Raw genomic sequence first — 6000 nt, forward strand, 5'->3', positions numbered from 1 at the left:
CTTGACTATCATTGCTGAACCATCGTTGGGGGTTAGCGGAGAACAGCAGATGATGGACAGTCACAGGCCTTACACAGGTGGGTGACTGATCTACGAACTGGGGGTCGAACCACACCGTGCAAAAGACTAGTACCTGATTACAGCCCCACGTGAGTCCGCGTGAGGTCAGCCCCGTCCTGCCAAACTACCCTGACGTGCTCCGAGGCAACTGGGGCGGGAATAATGACACCAAGTACACAATCACACGGCTGGAAGAGTCGGTCGGCACGGGCGAAACGGGAATCGACAACACTGAACTTGACTAGCGACTTGACATGAGGAAGTAGCTCGCAGACTATCGGTGACGTTGCGTACTCCTCTCATGTGCCATCAAACCCAGATCAATCGACTTCACGTCTTACACAATCACGTCAGCACAGATGTCCCGCATTCTCAAAGACTAACTGAATGCTGATGTCTCGTGCTAATACAACAGTCACCAGATAACACTACAAACACCAGTGTCCTAAAGTCTATCACGGAATACGGCCTAAAACGACCGCTCAACGCGGAACGCCAGAGATGGACTCACGTCTCAGCCTATCAACAATAAGAAATTCAACTAGAGTCCTCACTGCTCACAATATTCCGAGCGTACGCTCTGGGTAATAAATCTCAATAAGGTCGGATTCTGTTGCATGTTTTCGCATTCGTAGACATTTTTCTCCTTCAACCCACCGCAAAGTTAACCCTGATTGTTTAATCATGCTCGAATGATGGGTTACTCGCCAGGGAGTTGAGTGCCGAATCGAGCGTTGGCTCGTTCATCAAATCTAATGTAGGGGCCTTGCGGCTATTCAGAAGCGTAAAGCTGGTTCTTCCTGACACACCTGTTGCTAAAGTCGGCTGTTTCCACTTTGCCAAACCAATGTGTGGGGATATGGCGTGACTCGGGTCGGGGCAGAATGCAGTAAAATGCGATGAAACAGCCTGGAAAGAGGCGCTTTGCAGACTGGTGCTGAGACCTGAGTGCGGCCTGCTTTGTGACATGACTAGGTAAAGGTCCTATCCATCAGAACTCACTGATCCTGAACTAGGGTGCCGAGTGCTGGCATTTGCCGTGGAGTGAGTAAAAGGCTTTTGAAGTTGACCACGTTTGTTCAATACTGGTGCGGTGGCCAGGGGCGCGGGAACTACTTTCCGACTGGGGGGGGGGGGGGGGGCACACCATAATAGAGATTAACCTAGGGTACCCCCAAATCTAGTTTTCTCACCGGTTTTAGGCCACTTATTTTTCACCCCTCGGCTTTTTCAACAGAAAAGAAAACATTTGCAAAAAAAAGTGTGGTATTCCGTCTCAAAGCTGTGGGGGCACCGCCCCCACGGCCCCAGAGTTGGTGGGGCAAGCTGCCCCCACTGCCCCCCCCCCCCCGGCTCCCGCGCCTATGGCGGTGGCCGAAACGAAGCTCCAAGGGTCCGTTTTTAACCACTTGTCCTACGTAGAAGCTTATAAGACTATCATAATCTGTGATCAGTGGTGTCATATTCAATGGATGGATGTGATCGTAACAAATGCCTAGCCTGCACTCTGACTTGCTTTTATCTGCGCCGCACGTTTTCCCGACAAGGAGTAGCACAGTTTACTGTTGTGAGTCCGTGAGCCAATGGTTGCTCTTTTAATGGCTGTTGAGTGTGCCGTCTGGGTACCTTAACAAATAGTTTAATCAGTTGGTTGGTGTTAATTTGGGATAGCCGCAGCTTACGCGTAAATTGTCGGTGGGAAATCTAGCTATTCATGACACATTTACATCGACCGCCGATGCTCAACATTATTCCTAACACCATGTCCTCGCCCCGCTCACCCATCCTACAACAATATCACAGGTATATTTAACCGTGAATAAAAACACGCCCATAACCTCCACACTGAGAAAAAAATTGACTCCATATGGGTCAAAACTCTTGAAAATGCTCCCCTGATAACTCCTGAAAACCATCGATAACACCCTTTACAGCAGAGATATTGAGTGTGTTCTAGGGTAACTTTGAGCCTTCCTCATTTTGCGAAAGAGTTTTCAAGAGTTCTTAATGGATGGCGATGACTCCATGTGTGACACCCCATAACTCTGTGACGCAACTCTCCATTACTCCCGAAAAACCTTTCCCGAACGTTCCGACAGGAGTAAAAGGGGAGTTACGAAGCGGTTTTATCATACGTCGCGAGGCTGCCGGTGGCCGCCATCTTTTGCGCGTAGTATACAGCACGTTGTGCGGGGCGGCGGGCGAGGTGTTAGTGAAGAGCGTGTTGACTTAGACGGACCTGACCTCTACAGTGACGGATAATTGGACCTTACTTTGGATTTAAAGGTAAGCTTAGCTATATTTCTCATCATGCTTTTATAGTGCAAAGTGTTATAATGCTGTGATGAGAACATATGGTAACCCCATGTTCTTGATTGGCTGGAATGGTCTTTGTAAGGGTAATCGATTTGTTTCGTTCCTGAGTGAGATAAAGATCGGAAAAATCATGCTCTGAGTTTCTAGGAATTAGCAAATATCATACATAATTTCCCTCGACATGTCAGGTCGCGTGTGTCTCGTCTCGTTCGCCTACCTCTCAGTCTCCTCCCTCATTTTTCCTTCCATCTTTCCTCGCTTCCTTCCTCACTCCCTCCTTCCCCTCCCCTCTCTCTCCCTTTCTTTCTCCCTCTCTCCCTCCCTCCCTCCCTTCCTTCCTTCCTTCCTTCCTTCCTTCCTTCCTTCCTTCCTTCCTTCCTTCCTTCCTTCCTTCCTTCCTTCCTTCCTTCCTTCCTTCCTTCCTTCCTTCCTTCCTTCCTTCCTTCCTTCCTTCCTTCCTTCATCCCTCCCCTCCTTCCCTCCCTCCCTCCTTCATTATTTCCCTCCTTCTCTTTTTTCTTTCTCCTCTATTTCCTCCCACGCAATGTTAAGTGTACCTATAATTTCATGGTTATTAACATTTTGCAGGGGATGAGCTGGAGAGCCTGCATCGCATCCCGCAAGACACGTCGGAAGCCAACGGAGGCCCGCAAAATATCCATCCCACCATCGTGAAAGGAGAGCCGGACGAAGAAGACGCAGTATTCGTCGAGGCCCAGGAGGTGGTAGCGGCACCACCAGACCAAGCATTCCTGCTGTGGTAGGCCGCCTTTTGGATCTTTAACGTCAGAACTCGCCACCGTGTATAGCATATGGAGTGAGATCCCCGGAGAGCGTGCCGCGGCGGAATGTCGAAAGCGTTTGTCAATTTTTTGAGCCTCCCACCGCCCCGGACTATGAATACACATTTCTTGAAATATTTTTTTATCTGTGCTTCGGTACACGAGCTTTGGGTGGTTACGCTATTCGTCCAATATTTATTTTCGAGGGGGAAGGGCTAGAGTGGAGTGATGGGAAGTTTGGGTGAGTTTGATTGGGAGTAACTAGAGGTATACCATGAAGCTGTAAACGGAGTTTTGGGGAATAATGGAATGGAGTAATTGGGAGTAATTATGAGGCAGTAAGAGAGTCATTGAGAGTAATGGAAGGGAGTTTCAGGGAGTATGTTGTTTGTTTTGATAGGGTAAAGGAGAGAAATGAAGAGTTTTCTAAAACGGTAGGGAGAGTTGCAGAGAGTTTCTCGAGGGAAGTTTTGGGGTGTAATGGAGAGTTTTGGAGGCGGTGTAATAAGGAGTACCACCTGGGAGTTTTTGGGTGTCGTTTTGGTGAACTCCCCCTGGGGGTGTCATGCGGAGTCAGGATTTTTTTCAGTGCAGGCCCAAGAGCAGCCCCGGCGGTATATCTAGGGCTTCTACGTAACATTACAACAGCCTGACAGTACCTCATACTTGAAGCCCGACTGACAATCACGTATCGAAATTCTGTCCAAGCGACGACTTCTCTGCATGTGGCAGACACAGCATAGTGCCTCCCATCCCGTGTCCAGTGACGCGTTCCTTATTTCTCCCGACCGCCTACACCGGGCGGGTGAAGGCAGCGCTCGGGCTGTCCAGTGTCCACAATTGGTTGGTGACAGCGCCCTGTCCTGTCCTGTCCTGTCCTGTCCTGTCCTGTCCGGCTGTTCCCGACCAGGCAGTCTGGGGATGTCGCATTTTCCCGCACGGCTGCTGTGCTGTGCTGTCCTGTCGAGACCACGGTGAGCTGCTCCGTCCCGCTTGGTTGTCGCCCGTCGCCAACCTGTAATTAAACCAGAGCTGCCTGAGGCGTACAGGCGACTTGTATTGGACAGAGTGAGGTCGGGAGGGAAGGAGGGAGGGGGAGAGAGAGAGAGAGAGAGAGAGAGAGAGAGAGAGAGAGAGAGAGAGAGAGAGAGAGAGAGAGAGAGAGAGAGAGAGAGGGCATGGGGCCATTATGCAGGATAGTGAAAAAGGGTGGGACCTATGCGCAATAATGCAAATGCCTTCCGTTTGGTAGATTTTCGTCCAGTTCATCTGTTTTTTTTTTTTTTGCGAGTGGTATCATTTATGTTATAGGTATCGCCTCAGCATGACTGATCATAATTCGTTTGTCGCATTCGTATGCTTCACTGAGTTCTGGTAGCTTGGATGTCTCACGGACACGGTACAAGTTTGTTATAACTCCCGGTTATCGTTTATATTTATGAGCCTAATTGGTGAACATCTGTGAGTTATCGGCCATTGCGATCGTTTGTCAGAGCTCGGTCATCGTTTGTGAGCTCTCGGCCATCATTTAATCACACTGTCTGCGAGGCGACGATCGGCCTATCGGGTAACGCGCGTCGCGTCATTTTCCGTATCCGTGTCATATTTCTGACAAGGCCTCGACTTTCAGTAGTGTCTCTGAGATCGAGCGCGGGAACGCATCAACGAGGCGGTGCTGCCCGTGGCGTGTCTCGTGTGAGAGCGTAAAGGTGATTTGTAGATCTTTGTGGACATTTTTGGACATTGTATTTTTGTGGACATATTTCACGGATTTTAAGTGAACCCAAGTGCGGCAAGGCATTATGGTTGCACGCTAAAGCCTGGCCAGTGGCCACATCAGCTGGGCAAGAGGCGAAACTTCATGATTATCGGCATTCTTCGTCAACGTAAGTAATTGTGAAAGCTAAATGTTTGACCAAATATGATTATATTTTATTATAGAATAATGAAACATTGGACAATGGTACCGACTGGTTTCGGCCTAGCATTTATTTGAGCCCGACCATCGGAATTGTCTTCCGATGATTTTAATACAGGCAATTTATTTATCAACAGTATTCGAACCAAGATTCGAATGTTTTCGAAGTCAACGGCAATCATTAAGTCTTCAGCAAGACAGCAAATCACCCGCTAAATTCACTTTGCCTCGGGACGGGACATCACAAAATAAAAAAGGAAAGAAGAAAGCAGGACTGACATCTTTTACCAGACCAGCGAAACTGCCCAGGGGCTTATCTGTTTGACCGACCAGAAGCCATTCAACCCCACTAATGTGAGATTTAAACCTCTGGCCTGACCCCTACCCTTTCACCTCGGACCACATTTGTCCCCCGTTCATCCTTGTCGTACGGAGCCGGGTATGCGCTCTATTTCATGATTACCGCGCTCCGTCGGACGGAGTCCGTGTGGGGAGTTCCCGTCTGGGCGCTGCCTGGGGACACCGTGAGTGGACCTCCTCTCTACCTGGCCGGCGCGCCGACCGCTGGATAATGCAGCCTGTGTGCCGGCGCGGCGGCCGCCGGCCGGCCGGGATGTCTTACAGCGGCGTTACATTGATCGCAGCTGGTGCCTATTGATTGCAGCGCGGCCGCGGGCCGTTCGGCGGCCCGGGAGGAAGTCACGGCTCCTCGGCGGGCGCACCTCCGCACACTCCGCACTCCGCAGCCGGGCGCACCTCCACTCCGCACTCCGCAGCGGGCGGGTGTCCGACGAGCAGCGGCAATTAGTCTCTGAGACTGAGAGCGAGCTGGTATGTGTGTCTGAGATGGAGGAAGGGGATGGAAAGAGAGAGGAAGAGAGAGAGAGAAGGGGGGAGAGATAAAGAGAGAGGGAGAGATAGAGA

Source organism: Amphibalanus amphitrite, unplaced genomic scaffold (genome assembly GCF_019059575.1).
Source record: "Amphibalanus amphitrite isolate SeventyFive unplaced genomic scaffold, NRLGWU_Aamphi_draft 000167F_arrow, whole genome shotgun sequence".
Taxonomy (NCBI): domain Eukaryota; kingdom Metazoa; phylum Arthropoda; class Thecostraca; order Balanomorpha; family Balanidae; genus Amphibalanus; species Amphibalanus amphitrite.